An 18,281-nucleotide genomic window follows, 5' to 3' on the forward strand; every position below is an offset into this window, starting at 1 on the left:
GAACTAAGTCTCTATATCTAGTACACAACCTGACCTCAATTAAGCGACCGGTCAAACTTTATGATTCTTTGATTCTATTTGAAGAGATATCTATTTACATACATATATGTATGTTTATGTGTGTATATGTATGTATATTTATATGTATATATATGTTTATATATATGTGTGTGTATATGTATATATATATGTGTGTGTATGTGTATTTGTATGTATATGTATATATGTATATTGTGTGTATGTGTGTTTGTATATGTGTGTTCATGTGTATATAAGGATGAATATGCACATATGTTTCACCCCACTTCCTACCACTTACCACTACCTACTCTCCCTAATACTTTGCCCCACTAAAAATAATATAGACTTCCAATGAAAAGGTTTCCACCAGACTTTGAATTATTATCGCTGGACCCACAAACAAATTTAAACAAGCACTTGCCCGATTCGGATATCTATACAGCTATGCGGATTACCAAATATCTAGCTTGGGCATTATTACCAAACGGGTGTAAAGAACGTATAACATGAATTTTACCAAGCAAGCTGGATCTAAAAAAACATTCATATCCTTTTTCTACAAATCCTCCTGCTACAGGACTTCTGATAAATGTATTATTTTCACTTTGATTTTCGATGTCTCACTGACTTTAACAAATAGGGTGTATACTTTTATAACTATTTGCTAATATTTTCTCTCCTCTGATGAGATGGTAGACATCGAAACCCTATAGGTTAAGGAGATTAATTTTCTAAAGCATTCTTTGTCTTGCTTAGAATAATAAAAAATTCTTTGATATGAAACTCAACCACTTCATTTCATTTCAATGAGAGTTTTTTTAAATTCATTAAATTACAATTTAATATATATATATATATATATATATATATATATATATATATACTGCGTGTGTATATTTAGACAGCATTTCGTCATTAAAAGAATGCATTGTCATTCACTACTAATTTCATGTTTCCTTACTAGTGTCTTAATTTTAAGACTTTTTATTCGTATTCCTTTCATAATTACACTCATAATGTGTAACAAGTTCTTTCTATTGGTTCAATTGATTCAATTATTTTTTAAATATCAGGTAAATGTGTCTTAAATTAATTTTGAATTCTTCTTTACACCACTGGAACTGTTATTAATCTAATATATATATATATATATATATATATATATATATATATATATATATATATATATATATATATACCAATCTTTCTCTCTTTCTCTCTCTCTATATATATATCTATAGAGAGGGATACAATGATAAATAAAGAGTAACATGTGCGTATTATGATTATATTGCTTTGAACCATATATTTCAACAATATGTTTACAACAATAAATAAGCGGCAATGAAAAAATGTCCGTACCATTTTGTAAATACCAATATTTCAATTTCACGCGTCGATTCGTTAATGTAATTATATTGCTATCATTTCTATCTTTGCTTTTTCTTTCGGTTTTTGCAGTTTTGGGTTGATCTTAAATGGCTGAATTAATCAGTCTAACATTTTACAGTAAATCAATGTCTTTCATAGCTTGACATTTTGCGCAATTGTTTCACACACTTGTGAATTGGAAAAAAATAACTTCCTGTTTGAAGAAATGTCGGCACTATCGTTGTTTGTGTTTCAGCTATAGCTTCAATATTCGCCGTAATCATTCTCTATTAAACACGGTTAATTACAATACCTTTGTAAATGGGCGCATCGTCATCCTTCGCAACAAACGCATGCGCAAACAATCCCAATGCCTCATTCTTCGGTTCCGGCTTTTGTTTATTCTTACTACTAGCATTTCAGCCCGGCGTTGCCCGGGTGTTTGGAGGTGTATGTTGAGCAAAAAAAAAGAAGTGATAGTAGGAAGGAAGGCTCGAACCCGTACCGTAAAGGAGGAAAAGAATGGGAAAAACCTGACGTCTTTGCTGTTACGACCACCGCCAAATCGGAAGCGACGTAGGTTTGAATTAAGACTAGACAATCGAGAGGAGGGGATGACTTTCGAAAATATCGGCGAAAAAGCGGCCCCCCTGTAGAAAAGTGCCCAGTTGAAGATGAAGATATTAATGTTTTTTGCCAATTTTTCGATATCTGTCGTCTGAAAAGTCGGACTTAAAGACGATACTGTCCGTCGCCTCTGTCGAAATTTTAGGCACACATGCAAACATGCATACATACATACATTTATATATTGGTAACTAAAAATTTTCTGACTCAAACAGATTAAAAGGCTTGCCCTATCTCTGAATACCCTTTATGTAAAATTTCAAATGTTTAGACCAGAAATTGTCTGAGTAATTTGGTAGAGACCGCAGAGGTCATTTTTTTTTAATTTCACCCCTATTATCCCTTATTATTTTTTGATTTGAACCCCTATTGAGCCCTATCATTTATTGTTTTGGGCTCGAATCCAGTTATTAAGTTAGATCCATGCCCAAGGAAACTATATCTAAAATTTCAAGTGTTTAGAACCAAAATTGGCGGAGGAGTTTGGTAGAGTTCTCAAAGGTCAAATCGTTGGATTTGACCCCTTAACAGCAAAAGTTCTGGACGAAAACATACTCCAAAAGTGACTATTTCGTTTTCCTAAATGCAAGTATTTATATTTCATTTAAACACTTGCAATTAAAATGTAGAATGTCTTGCCGGGAAAATATAGTAAATCAAGATATATTTAAATTCATTAAAAGTTTATTCATGATTAATATTTGAAATTTAAGAAACTTAAACGATATGTGTTTGTTTGTTTTTCTTTAAAATAAATATTTACCTTTAAAAATGAATAAATATTTATTTATTTTTAAATAAATCTCTATATGAGTTTGGTTTTTATCATTTGGTGAGTTTTCTTTTGTTCGTTTTAAGCTATTTTTAACGTTTCAAGACAATAAATGTAAACAATGCTTTAGTGAAAAATAAATAAAAACAAATCTCGTGGACATCTCCATGAAAAGCAGGTGTAAATTAAAGATATTCCACAAAAATAAAGTAGCCGTTGGTATTATTTGGATTACTCGGACTACTGTTTTTATCTTTAGTCTTATTTTCAGGTTTCGGTCGATGTAACCTCCGATTTTTTTTCAGTTGTCTCTTGTCGGAATCGGTAATATTTCTGTCGAACTCGAGAACTAGGACAGAATTTCGAATGAAACCCTTTATTTAGTTTACGGGGAAGCATGCTCACGTACCATCAGTCAGGACTGGATAGAGGTCCTAAATAATTCACAATTGTATTTTTGGTCGCTCACTCTGAGAATTGAACCTTCAACCCTCATCTTTAGCTGAATATCACTTTTACAATTTATATTTTGGAGGACTCTATTTGGTCTGCTGAGATGGTCTTCTTGAATTAGGAGTCCACTGAAACATGTATACAGATACGTAACCAATAATGTTTGAATAATAACGAGACTATATACCAGCGTTCTCCATCATTGAGAATTTAGTAATGATCACAAATTCATACCACCATTATATATATATATATATATATATGTATGTATATATATATATATATATATATATATATTAATTTAATTTTCACCCAAAAAAAGGCACAGTGCCACTTTGAAGAAAGGGGCTACTATCGGGTGCATGATTTGCGCGAACATTATGAAAGGAGATGAGTAGAAAGATGGTTGTTCACATTACACTTGAACGTTTGCATATCAGTACAGTTGGGAAAGCAGTATCCCAGAAGGGAGTTCCAAAGACTTGCAGTTCTGGGGAAGAAACTATTGTAGTATAATGCTTTCTTACACCTAGGGATCCCTACTGTAACGGGGTGAGACTTAGTTGCTTGTCGAGTTTGTCGGGGTAGTCACGGCGAGTAAGTACAAGTGCTTGGAGTCCGTCAGAGCATTCACCATTACAGTATTTGTAGAACAGGCAGAGGGATGCGACATTTCCTCGATGGGACAGAGGCTGAAGCCTAGATGACAGTTCAGGACGTATCAGGTTGACGACTCTCTTTTGAACCCTGTCCGGGAGTGAGAGACAAGTAGCAGACGCACCAGCCCAAATATATATATATATATATATATATATATATATATATATATATATATATATATATATATATATATATTAATTTTTAAAGCCAAAGACAATACGGAGAAAGACCGGAATTATGAAAGTAAAGAAAGAAAAACAAACAAATGTAGACGGGTATGCTTGAGTAGAGGAGTGTCTAGCTTTTATTCGTCTACCTTCCCTCACCTCAATGTATAATTATTTATAACCAAGTTGCTGGTATGTCCGGTGTATGTAAAGTCCGTGGGTGGTATGGAACTTTGATTAATTTCGAGAGAAAGGGACCTCTCTTTTTCAAAAGACAAAATTGGATTCAAGATGGCGGAAAAGAACGTGACAAGACTGCAGAAACAGGGCAGGGTCAGTTGGGGGTTATTTTATTTTACTTATTTATTTTTTTATTTTACTTATTTATTTTTTTATTATTTTTGTTGTAAGCTTTGGTTATATATTAGTCTCGCAAGTAACTGCGAGACAAAAAAATGTTACTTAGAGACTACTATTGTGTAATCCAGCGTAGGGTACCGGTAGAAAAAATAAAAAATTAATTTACTTGAGACATACTTATTGACCATTTTCTGAAATAGTACAATAATTACCTTGACATTCTTCTGTTTAGTTTAAGATATCATTTTCAGATATTTTGATACTAATACCGTTATTAAAAAAATAAAAATTGCCGGATTTTAGTTTCATCAGAGTTTTCCACGACAACCTAAACAAACCACTATTCGTACTACCATAATAACAGCAACACAAAGAGAGAGGGAGAGAGACAGACAGACAGACAGAGAGGGGGCTACTGTTCAGTATTTGTGTAAAATATTACATAACTGATTTTTTCCCTATTTTTGATTATCCGTTACATTACTACCGGTGATTTTGTGGCCTGTCGAGAATATATTATGAATATATTATTATCATTTTTAATTTTGTAACTGGCTGTAACATTTTCTTGCATTATTTACAACTTTTTGTAAATAATGCAAGATATATTTTCAACTACAACGTAAACAAACCACTATTCGTACTACCATAATAACAGCAACACAGAGAGAGAGGGAGAGAGAGAGAGAGACAGACAGACAGAGAGGGGAGGGCTACTGTTCAGTATTTGTGTAAAATATTACATGTAACATTTTCTTGCATTATTTTCAACACGTAAGCGTACTATTTTTTTTGTTGTTGTTTGTTTACAAATACTGTGTCAATAAAATTCTTACTTTCTTTTATATTATTAAGAAAATAATAGCGTGTTACAATTATGCGCACCAACATTTTTACTATAAGGGACTTACGTAGGACTCCTGGGACTTACGTAGGACCCCCCCCTGGAGTGAATGTGGTATTGCGGTGATTTTGTGGCCTGTCAAGAATATATTATGAATATATTATTATCATTTTTAATTTTGTAACTGGCTGTAACATTTTCTTGCATTATTTACAACTTTTTGTAAATAATGCAAGATATATTTTCAACTACAACGTAAACAAACCACTATTCGTACTACCATAATAACAGCAACACAGAGAGAGAGAGGGAGAGAGAGAGAGAGAGAGAGACAGACAGAGAGGGGAGGGCTACTGTTCAGTATTTGTGTAAAATATTACATGTAACATTTTCTTGCATTATTTTCAACACGTAAGCGTACTATTTTTTTTGTTGTTGTTTGTTTACAAATACTGTGTCAATAAAATTCTTACTTTCTTTTATATTATTAAGAAAATAATAGCGTGTTACAATTAGTGCATGAGCACCAACATTTTTACTATAAGGGACTTACGTAGGACTCCTGGGACTTACGTAGTACCCCCCTGGAGTAAATGTGGTATTGCGGTGATTTTGTGGCCTGTCAAGAATATATTATGAATGATGGCAATAAAAAAGTATATGATAAAATTACTGAAAAAGCTAGAAAAGCTGAATATTATTGAAAAAATAAAGATAAAATAAAACAAAGAGTTCAGAATTATAAAAAAAAACTCAAAGCGGTAAATAATGATACTTATAAAAAAAAGCAAAAAGAGTCAAATAAAAAATATTTCAATAAAAATAGAGAAAAAATGCATGCGAAAATAGCCCAGTATTATAAAAAAAAATAGAGAAAAAATTTGTGCAAAAGCATATTATAACAAATATAAAAATAAACAGAAAAAAAGCATCTAAATTTACTTGCAAATTCGAAATGTCAAGCAAAGATGCTAATTTTCATCGACACAATGAAAATCAAATTAATAACAGTGACTACAGAATATCAATGACTCGTCTGTGTAGAATCGAAGATAGCTGTCCAGACTCAGCTCAGAAATTGGAATATGCTAAAAGATTGCATAACAATTTGTCTGATTTGATTCCGAATTTGACAATTGCTCAAATGAGGAAGAAATTGGATAGTTTCCAAAGTTGCAAAGGTATGCATTCTGATAGAATTTATTGCTGTGGCCAAAGTGATTGCACGGACAAGCTGGCCCTGCTGAAACTCTTGTCACCACACTCGCAACACCTGAGAACAGTGATCAGAAAAATATATCGATTATTGTCGATTGGAACATGGCTTAACAAATATGACATCGCAATACTTGAAGGGGACTGGTCAATATATAGTGAATTAATTTACCAGGTTAGCAGGGATGCTACTATTTCTGACCTTTACAATGAATCCTTTTCAAATGAAAATGAATTTCACACTGAGGTTTATGTTACAACAAAATATGCCAATTTGTAATCTGTAAATCATATGAGCAATCATTACATCAAAACGCTCCATATTTGTCTGAAATGACAAATTATGAAATTATTAAGAAAAAAATTAAAGATGCTATTGAAATAAGCAAACAAATAGAGCAAAAATCTAAAAATTATGAAAATGAAAATAACGCTGATGATGATCAAATTGATTGCGATCCTAATATGGCTAAAGAGGCAGATAAAAATGAAGCTGATTTAAATATGCCTCAAATCAGACATGTCACTGAAGTTCAAGTTTTAGAAAATGAGCAAAAATTGAATTTCATTCAAAAAGAAATTTATAATGAAATTATTTCCAAACTTGAGCAACAAAATCTCCATTGGAATGAGGAAAACCCTATTCACAGGTGCAATTGTGACGATTGTCCACAAATTCTCAAATTTATTAATGGTTTTGTGGATGTGGGCAAATCTTTTCTGATCAATGCACTGGCAGATAAAATTACTCTCACATATCCTGCCACCAATGGACCCAGTGTAGTTATTTGTGCTCTTACTGGTGTCAGTGCTTACATTTTGAAAGGATCTACATGCCATAGAGTCTTTCAACTAAATGGGCAGCATGGTTCTACACCTAAATATGAACCATTATCAAAGGATAAAATAAAAAGTTTGAGAACCATGCTTGGATATGCGAGATTATTCATTATTGATGAAATAAGCATGGTTAGTCACTTGCAATTAGCATTTATTTACCAACGTTTGCAAGATGTTTTTGGTGATATTAGGAAACAAGTGTATCCATTTGCAAACATGTCAATTGTTGCATTTGGTGATTTATTTCAGCTTCCACCTGTTAATGAAAAACCTGTATTTTCCAAAATATCTATTCAAGATGCTAGAAAATCAAATTTGGGAATTGCTGGTATAAATTTGTGGTCATATTTCGATTATGATGAATTGACCATAAATGTGCGACAAAAAGATGACAATGAAAACTTTGTTAATATTCTTAACAGAATAAGACTTGGGTCACCAACTGATCAGGATATTGAGATCTTGAAAAGGCATCGAATCAATCCTAAACAAAAAGCAAATATTGATCAAGTTACTGATCTTTTGCAAAATTTGCAAAAGAAAATGCATATTATTTGCATTGTACCCACAAATGAATCTGCTGAGGAAGTGAATTATAAAATGTTGAAAAAAAATAATATTCATATCATTGAAATTTCAGCAACTAATTCCAACTTAAGACAAAAAACCGTAACAAAAAAAAAATCAAAACAGACACCAAAAACTTCTAAACTTAAAAACATTTCTGACACAGCTGGACTTGAAACTGTGCTTAAAATTGGAATTGGTGCTAGATGCATGTTGCGTCGAAATATTGATATTGAAAAAGGACTTTGCAATGGTACAATGGGTACAGTCACTGAAATACAAATGAAAGATGGCAAAGTTGTTGCTGTGACTGTAAAATTTGATCATATGCAGTCAATGTTGAATTTGTGCAAGCTGACTATGAACTTTCTCCTGGACTCTTTGTGACTAGATCTCAAATACCTTTGTCACTCAGCTATGCTTTAACTGTCCACAAAACCCAAGGTATTTCAGTCGATGGTATCATTGTTGACTTGGGATCTGATGTCTTTTCAGATGGAATGGTCTATGTAGCTTTGTCACGTGCTAGAAAGCTGTGCAATGTCTATTTGATTGACCGTTACCCTCATAAATTGACCATGTGTAACAAAAGTGCATGGACTGAATATAATAGATTGAGGGCCAAAAGAGACAGGGTTGATTTGCCACCGCTTCCTCCTTGTTCTGTTATGCCTCAAAGTTTGTCATTGTACAAACAGACTTATAAACGAAAAAAAAAAAACAATCGTTATAGATCATGATTTGAAGCAAAAACATAATAGTCCAAATAGAAAATGGCTGAAAATAGACAATTCAATTTCTCAAAATAATTTGGACCTCAAATTGATCAATGAAAGAAATGCTTGTTTTGCTAACAGTATTGTTCAGACAATTTACCACCTTCCTTTGTTGTCTAAAATCATTAAAACCATTCCAAACATTGATTTGCCAATTCAGCAATTAAAAAGATTGCTTGTCCCTGGCACTCACAGTGTTGCTGATCTTAGAGAATCAATCGGAGGCGTTTTTAATAGTGGCCAACAAGAATGTGCTATTGCATTTTGGGAATTTTTGATAAACAAGTGCCCTGACAGTGCCAAACAATTATTCACTCTTGAAGAAAGTAAAGTGATGAAATGTCTTAGAATACACAAACAAAACTGCCAAAGACTACAAGATAGTGAATGTAATTGCACCTTTAAAGTTGGCTGTGGGTTCCAAACCTTGCAGATTGCTGGAATACCACAGAGATTAGTTATTCAACTTCATCCTACTGATGGTCGACAGCAATTTAAAAGTTTGCTCAAAACTGATGCTTCAGTGCTCAAACATTGTATCAAATGTCAGCAAAATACTGAGCACTTGGAAAATGTCACTAGAACGTTTCCTACTGCAATGAAATATTTGTGTGTTCAAATAAATAGATTTATGTTTGAAAATTATAATCCTCGGCGAATTAATGCTGAAATTATGAATTTCAGTACAAAAAAACAAAATATTTTTGGAACAAATTTCAAAGTAAAAACAGCTATTCTGCACACTTTGAATAGAGTCGATTTTGGGCATTATACTTGCATTGTTAGAAATAATATTAAGTGGAATATTGTCAGTGACACTAACTTTTCTAATAATGTCAATTTTCCTTCCAAAATGTCCAATATTGTTGACATTTTTTTTTAAATATAAAGGAAGCAAACATTTGATAAAAACAAGGTCATACATTCAATAGAAATAAATAGTGGTGGTTTTCGCTTTTAAAATTCAACCATCACCTAGGCATGGCATGGGGCTGTAACTGTTACTCTGCAGGCGAACAATAGCACTGTTATGAATCATAACTTAACTGGAGACACGATTTCTGCTTCAAGAGATAAATGTAATATAAAATTTTAACCGGAAAATTATTTTACTGAAAACTATTGATCACTATTACACTCTAAAAAGGAAGATACTAGAGTTAAAAAAACAACAATTTTATTTACACTCAAGCAATTCAAAATTTATCTCAAAACTGACTCTTCAATTCGCAAATATTGTCAACAAAATACTGAGCATTTGCAAAAAGCCACTAGAAATAGAATTTTTCTACTGCAATGGAATATGTGTGTGTTCAAACAAATAGATTTTTATTTTAAAATTACGATCCTCAATGAATTAATTCCGAAATTATATATTTCAATAAATCTTTTTTGCAGAAATTTCGTTGTAAAACCAGATATTCTTCACTTTTATGAAAGTCGATTTGGGCATTTTACTTGCATTATTTAGAATAATAACAAGTGAAATATTATCAGTGACACCAATATTTCATATAATTTTAATTTTCATTCCAAAATGTCGTCCATCAATATTGGCATTTCTTTTGAAAAATATAAAAGAAACAAATAATTGAGAAAAATCAGACCATATATCCAATCGAAATAGCAAAAACTTGAGTGCTAACCTCCCAATCAGCGTGGTATGGGGCTATAACTGTATCCCTGCAGGCGAACGATAGCACTTTTATGAATCACTTAAATTCAGAATTTAAAACAAATTTCTGTAAATTTTTTATGTAATACTTTTCCTGTGATCATTAGCATGTTCTATTAATTAATAAATATAATTCTATTATTTTTATTGTTGCTTACGTTGTTGATGAATAGAATTTTAAAAAGTTAGGTATTTTCTTGAAAAAGGATTTCGGCCTCAACAGAAAGATGTTCAACAAAATGTTTAACCATAAAATTTACCAAAAACTATTAATATTAAACTATAAAAAGAAAGATACTAGAATTTAAGCAAAAAATATTTTATTTCAACTCAATCAGATGTGCCTTATGCACTAATAAAAATGCAATTGGCATTTTGTTGAACTTTTTAAAATTTTAAATATTTATAAATTTTCTCATTATAAAAAACGATTATTATATTGATTATAATTTTTTGACAGAAGAAATAAAATAAATTGCATAAAAAACATTAGAAGACAAATTTTTAAATCATTAGATAAATCTAAAGTCACTAAATTATCAATAAAGTTTGTCATAATAATACATTTATTAGACTAATTTTAATTTGGAAAGATAGAAGTGCAGTTAAAACATCCAGAATCAGCGAATTCATTAAATTTTATCATAACAAAAACGATTGTTTTATTTCAATGCTATGATAATTCAATTCAATGATAAGAAAATATTTGTTTTACTTGATTAAAATTAATTAAACATAGATTATATCTCTAGTATATAAATATTTTTTTATAATGAAACAATTTATTAATTTTTGCTGATTTACAATTTTTTCATTGCCGGTTTTTATTTTGCAAATTAAAAATAATCCAATAATCTTTTTTGATAATGAAAAAATGTGCTGACAATTAAGTGATTTAAAATATTTGAATATTTTTTTAAATGAACAATAAATTAAAATCAATTTACTAAATAATCATTTTTTTTCAAGATTTATTTACACAATTTACTAATATTTATTGATATAATTGGATAATTTTGCATTGTTCTTCTAATGTTTTATATTCATTTTATTTCTTCTGTCAAAAAATTATAATCAATATAATAATCGTTTTTTATAATGAGAAAATTTATAAATATTTAAAATCTTTAAAAGTTCAACAAAATGCCAATTGCATTTTTATTAGTGCATAAGGCACATCTGATTAAGTTGAAATAAAATATTTTTTGCTTAAATTCTAGTATCTTTCTTTTTATAGTTTAATATTAATAGTTTTTGGTAAATTTTATGGTTAAACATTTTGTTGAACATCTTTCTGTTGAGGCCGAAATCCTTTTTTAAGAAAAAAAAAAATATATATATATACATATATATACTATTTTTCCTTTATTTTATACAATATTGTATAATTTATTATTATTATTACTGTTATTACTATTGTTATCGTTGTTATTATTATTATTATTATTATTATCATCATTATTATTGTTGTTGTTGTTATTATTGTGCGGACAAGTGTCTTAATTTTTTACAATAATAGTATCGCAGTGAAGATTAACGTGATCTATTGTGTGAGGGGGGAGAAGATAACAGTCTAAGACCTTATTTTATCTCTTTTTTATGTATTATATATATGTATATATATATATATATATAGAGAGAGAGAGAGAGATATTAACCACACCTATAAACAACTACTAGCTATTGCTTATATGGATATACTCGGAAGACAAGTACTCAGCACTTGCAACTCCTACCTTCTCTTCACGAGATATATAGATGACATCCTCATACTCACATGCTCCCGGGAAGAAGCCATCAAATCTTCAACACATTTAACAATGCCGAACCCCACCTACAGTTCACCATAGAACACCCAGACAATTCTGGCTCTCTCTCTCTCACTCCTTGATTTCAAACTTAACATCAAAGAAAACGGCTCTATATACACAGAATTCTACAGGAAACCTGCCAACAGACGTTTGTTTGTACACTTTAGATCCGCCTTACCCCTCAAAGACAAACTGAGCTATGCACACGCAGAGATTTCACGCATGCGCAACAAGTGCACTAACACACCCGACAAAGTTCTGCACACTAACAACTTCCTACACACACTCTCCATAAACGGTTATATCAATTCTACCTTATCCTCACTCAAAAAAAGAAAAAAACGCCAACGTCAAGGTCTCTCCAATACCTGTTTCCTCAAGCTCCCCTTCTTCAATGATAGAATCTCCTCTGCTATGTGCAGAGCCATACGCCACGAGAAGCTAGACATACAACTTATCCACACCGGCATCACCTTAAGACAGCACCTAACCCGGAAACACTCACCACATATACCCGACGCTTGCTCCATATCTAACTGTCCCATCAAATACAGGCATATGTTTGCGCACCCACGTGGTCTATGAGCTGCAATGCATTAAATGCAACAAATCATACATCGGGAGTACAACTAGACCACTACACTAACGCTTAAAGAAGATATAAATACCATAATTACATCATTCCACAAACATATAATCTCATGCAACATCAGAAAACGTAATATTCGCGTTTTTATCCTTGCCTCAGTCAGAAACGTTGGAAATCTTAGAATTGTAGAAGCACTCATTATCTCGAAACACAAACCTTCCTTGAATAACAGACTAGAACTGAGTTGTCCCTTTATCCTTTGACCCCCTCATTACAAGCGAACCAGAGCAACGACAATACACAAATTCTAACAAAAAAATTAAAAAATAATAATTAATATATATATGAATACTAAAAAAGAAAAAATACATATATAAATTGAAGTATATAGAATTAATAAATAATACTGTACTCATAGCAACAGCAAGATAGAAATAATTAAATAAAAAGAAAGTAAAAAAAATTAAGTCCGATAGAGTTATCTCCCTTACACTATAATCCACTAAATATAGTAAAAACATGGTATGTGCGTATGGTGTACATACATTTATGTGCGTATGTGTATTTATGTACGGGAGTGTATGCATGTGTGGTAGGTATATATAGTATGTATATGTTTACTTAACTTTAGCGAGATAAAAATAAATAAAATAAAAAAATAAGAAAATATACAAGTAATAAAGTGAAACAGAATTATCTCCCTTACACTATAATTTACGCGGTACTGCATATTTCAAAAACAAAATAGCAAGATAAAAAAGGAAAGAAAAGAAAAGATACAAGTAATAAAGTTAAATATAATTATCTCCCTTACACCATAATTTACCATGTACTGCTATTACAATAAAGAATATATAAATAAGTGCCTATATACGTAAACAAAGACAGTATTATAGCTACAAAATAAAACAAATAAATAACATAAATACTCAAAAGAATAAGCCCGAATCAGCTCCTTAACACAGGAATACAGACACATAAAAGATAAAACAAAACAAAAACGTAAAACATAACTGTAAACAGAAGAGCACAAAATAAAAGCATCAACAACAGCATCGGTAAAACGGGGGAGAAAAAATATATATTTAATACAAACTAGTATAAAACATATATATATATATATATATATATATATATATATATATATAATACATTAAAAAGAGATAAAATAAGGTTTTAAACTGTTATCTTCTCCCCCTTCACACAACAGGTCACGTGAATCTTCACTGCGATAGTATTATTGTAAAGAATGAAGACCCTTGTCCGCATAATAATAACAACAATAACAATCATCATAATAATAATGACGATAACAATAGCAATACCAGTTAGAATAATAATAATAATAATAATAATAATAATAATAATAATAATAATAATAATAAATTATACAATATTGTATAAAATAAAGGAAAAATAGTATATATATATATATATATATATCCAAAGCTTACAACAGAAATAATAAAAAATAAATAAGTAAAATAAAATACCCCAACTGACCCTGCCCTGTTTCTGCAGTCCTGTCACGTTCTTTTCCGCCATCTTGAATCCAATTTGTCTTTTGAAAAAGAGAGGTCCCTTTCTCTTGAAATTAATCAAAGTTCCATACCACCCACGGACTTTACATACATCGGACATACCAGCAACTTGGTTATAAATAATTATACATTGAGGTGAGGAAAGGTAGACGAATAAAGGCTAGACACTCCTCTACTAAAGCATACCCGTCTACATTTGTTTGTTTTTCTTTCTTTACTTTCATAATTCCGGTCTTTCCCCGCATTGTCTTTGGCTTTTAAAAAAGAATTCTATATATTCCTTTACCAAAAATACTTCCAGCAAACTACTACCTACTCTCATATATATATATATATATATATATATATATATATATATATATATATATATATATATATATATATATATATCATATATATATATATATATATATATATATAAGTTATGCTTACGATGCGTCGTACGGTAAAATGTGTGGCCGTAGATAACTCTTATAAATAGATAAACAAATACATATATATATATATATATATATATATATATGTGTGTTTATTTATTTATGTATTTATAAGAGTTATCTACAGACACACGTTTCACCGTACCACGCATCATAAGCGTAACTTACTGTACTAGGACTCGAGCCTTCAACCATAGGTACTATAATCGAGTGCGGACACCGTTACACCCAGTTAAAACTATGGGCTATGTTACCGCTTTTAATGTTATGCCGATTTTTTGGGGGGGAGGGGTGATATTTTAACGATAAATTCAGTATAAGTCGTCTTTTCTTAAGAGATCGAGTAAGCATATAACTATGGAAGATGATTATATAAATATGTAACGTTTACGAGAATAAATTGTTTGTATCAGTAATCATTGAAAAGACAAATAAAAAGGTAAGCCCGACTATATATATGTATCCTTCCCTCACACTCTGTCGTAAGCTTTCAGTAATACTCGTTTCAGTTCCAATTTCAAATAATCCCCATTTCATTACTTTATTTTAATATGATTTTCAAGTAGATGTTGGTTGTTTGGTAGAAGCGTGTTTGCGAACAAATAAATATGCGTAATTTATCCGATGTTTAACTGGTGTAGACATAATACTAAGTAGTGGACTGCGAGAAATATAATAATATTTCAATTAATTCCTATTCAATCCGTTTTAGTAAATTTACGTATAGGAGATAACACAAATATTGGCGGTATTGGTACCCCGACAAAAACAATGCGGACCTGTAAAGTCACCGTTCGTCCGTTCGTCTGTCCGCACTTTTCTCAATTACTATGCCTTAGTATGTTTTGAAATTTTGCACAAACATTAAACATGATATGAGTAAAAACTTAACACAACGAATTTTCCGGGAAAACTTTTGTTGCCGCCCTAGACGTGCATTTCGGGTTAAAATGGCTAAAATTGACACTTTTGTGCTTATTAAAAAAAATTGATGCGTCAGAGTTTTATAAAACTTTCTGAAAAGTTGTAACTAACTGATTTTTATATAATTTCTTTGTCTATACTTCGCGAAAACTCTTGGGTGTGCCCCAGGGCTCTTTTAGGGATAATAAAAACACTCCATTTTTTAGACTATTTTACCATATTTCTCCTAAGTTTTCTGCGTATATCTATTCAGCAATTTTGCATGGTACTGAAATTTAAATATGTTAGGGACTTTTAGGGTTAAATGGATGGAGGGCAGATAATGGGCTTTTCTTTTTTTGCATGGTGCAGAATTCAAATTTACACATGTTAAGGCCTAAAAGTGCACTGTTTGTTCATTTTCTCCAGGATTTTACGTCCCCTGGCGACTTTAGGGGCTAAATGGGGGAGGGGGCAAATGCTGAACTTCTTTTTTTATGCCTTGCCCACTGTACACTCAAGGGAACCATGCATGCTTCACTTGCTTTGATAGCTTTCAGCTGTCAATTTGACTGTAATTATTAGTTTTGTACTCTTACATCAGATATAATAATGTACTCCTAAGATTATAAATATTTATTTGGTTTTATTTGAAGATATACCAAAATAAGATTATAAACAGATTTGCTTAACGATAAAAGATGATAACGATGTATCTAAAAAGAAATCCGGTTTCGAGGGTTAGCATAATCAATTTTTTTTTTTTTTTTGTAGTTTAGACACTTATTTAACTTTTGCCTTTCCGAAATATATATTTTCTTATTAAAGTTAAACAATTTTTAAAAATCCGGGAAAATAAATATAATAGATTTTTTTTGTTATAACAAATATAATAGAAAACAGTTTTCTTAAATACAGGTTACGTATGCTTTTAAAATCTGAAATTAACTTATTAGAACGTGATTGCATACCATTATAATGTCCATTGATTTTTTAAGACTATAAGTGGGATAATTACATCCACAAATAGTTCATGTTATATTGATGAATCAAAGTCATGTTCTCCTGGTTAAATCTCAGTCATTATACGAAAATAACAAGTCTATAATCACCTTTTATTCCAAGACCAAGAGCCTCAAGTTTGTTTCTAGAATGTGTCCTTTTATGTGATCCTCATTGTATACTTATAATATTTAATCCGCCCTACCGTACTCTCCTACATGAACATTTTAAGGGAAAAGTAGCATCATCTTTCACTGGCTCCTATTTTTCTAGCAAAACCACCACGACAATAATGTTGTGATAATTTTCGATCGTTTATAAAATATAGAAACACTAATTAATTCAGAATAATTAACGAATGGATGAAAATATTACGGAATATCTGAAAAGGTACAACAGTTCAATATTACTGCGGAATGTCTGTCGCTATATTTAATGTATGTCTTTATTTTTTTACTTACACTTTCGTTCTTTAAATTGCTAAGCCGAGATTTTTAAAAATTCCATAATATTTAACAGTCACGACCCCAGAATGAAAGAATATCTGAAAACATGATATATTTCGAATGGTAATCAGTACTAAATTATTATTTTAATCTTCACTATAAAAGAATGGTAATTAGTACTAAATTATTATTTTTATCTTCACTATAAAAGAATGTTAATTAGTACTAAATTATTATTTTTATCTTCACTACAAAAGAAGGGTAATTAGTACTAAATTATTATTTTTTATCTTCACTATAAAAGAATGGTAATTAGTAGTAAATTATTATCGTTTATCTTCACTATAAAAGAATGGTAATTAATATTAAATTATTATTTTTTATATTCACTATAGAAGAATCTTTATTGGCACTAAATTATTATTTTTTCTTCACTATATAAAGATGTTAATTAGTACTAAATTATTATTTTTTATCTTCACTATAAAAGAAGGGTAATCAGCACTAAATTATTTTTTTTTATCTCCACTATAAAAGAATGGTAATTAGTACTAAATTATTATCTTTTATCTTCACTATAAATAATAGTAATTAGTATTAAATTATTATTTTTTGTCTTCACTGTAAAAGAATGGTAATTAGTATTAAATTATTATTTGTTATCTTCTCTATGAAAGATAATAATCGACCGTGTTTCTGTTATTACTAAATCATCCAACTGGTTTCGTATATTAAATCCTAAATTAGAGCTATTTGACTTTATTTTATTATAATCTGTATTCACTGGTACTCACACAGGTCATAATCAGATTTTTCCTCGATTGTGGGTGACTAATAGTCTCTTCAGTTTTATAATACCCACCCCCTCTTGGTAATGTTTGCAAATAAAATTACGTCATCGCAGCAATCACTTACTATTGACTTCTCACTGGATTTTGAGATGCAATTAGTCAAAGGTTCCAAGCTTCATCTACTGCAGTTTTGGTTAGCGTTTCATTTCCTTGCGTTTTCCATTCTGCTAAACCCTTCTTGAATATTTGGTGTTGTATATGTTTATGCCACAACTACTTTTTGCAAGAGTAGGCCTTAGCTTACGATTATATATTTTCAATGGTCTTGGTTGTGTGTGGTGTTCCTATATCTTTTATTTTACTTATATTGCAGTTTTTGTCAAGCTGGTTTGAGTTTGTCCGCATTTTATGGT

This window comes from Euprymna scolopes, chromosome 17, assembly GCF_053919585.1.
Source record: "Euprymna scolopes isolate OS-2025 chromosome 17, ASM5391958v1, whole genome shotgun sequence".
NCBI classification, from domain to species: Eukaryota; Metazoa; Mollusca; class Cephalopoda; order Sepiida; family Sepiolidae; genus Euprymna; species Euprymna scolopes.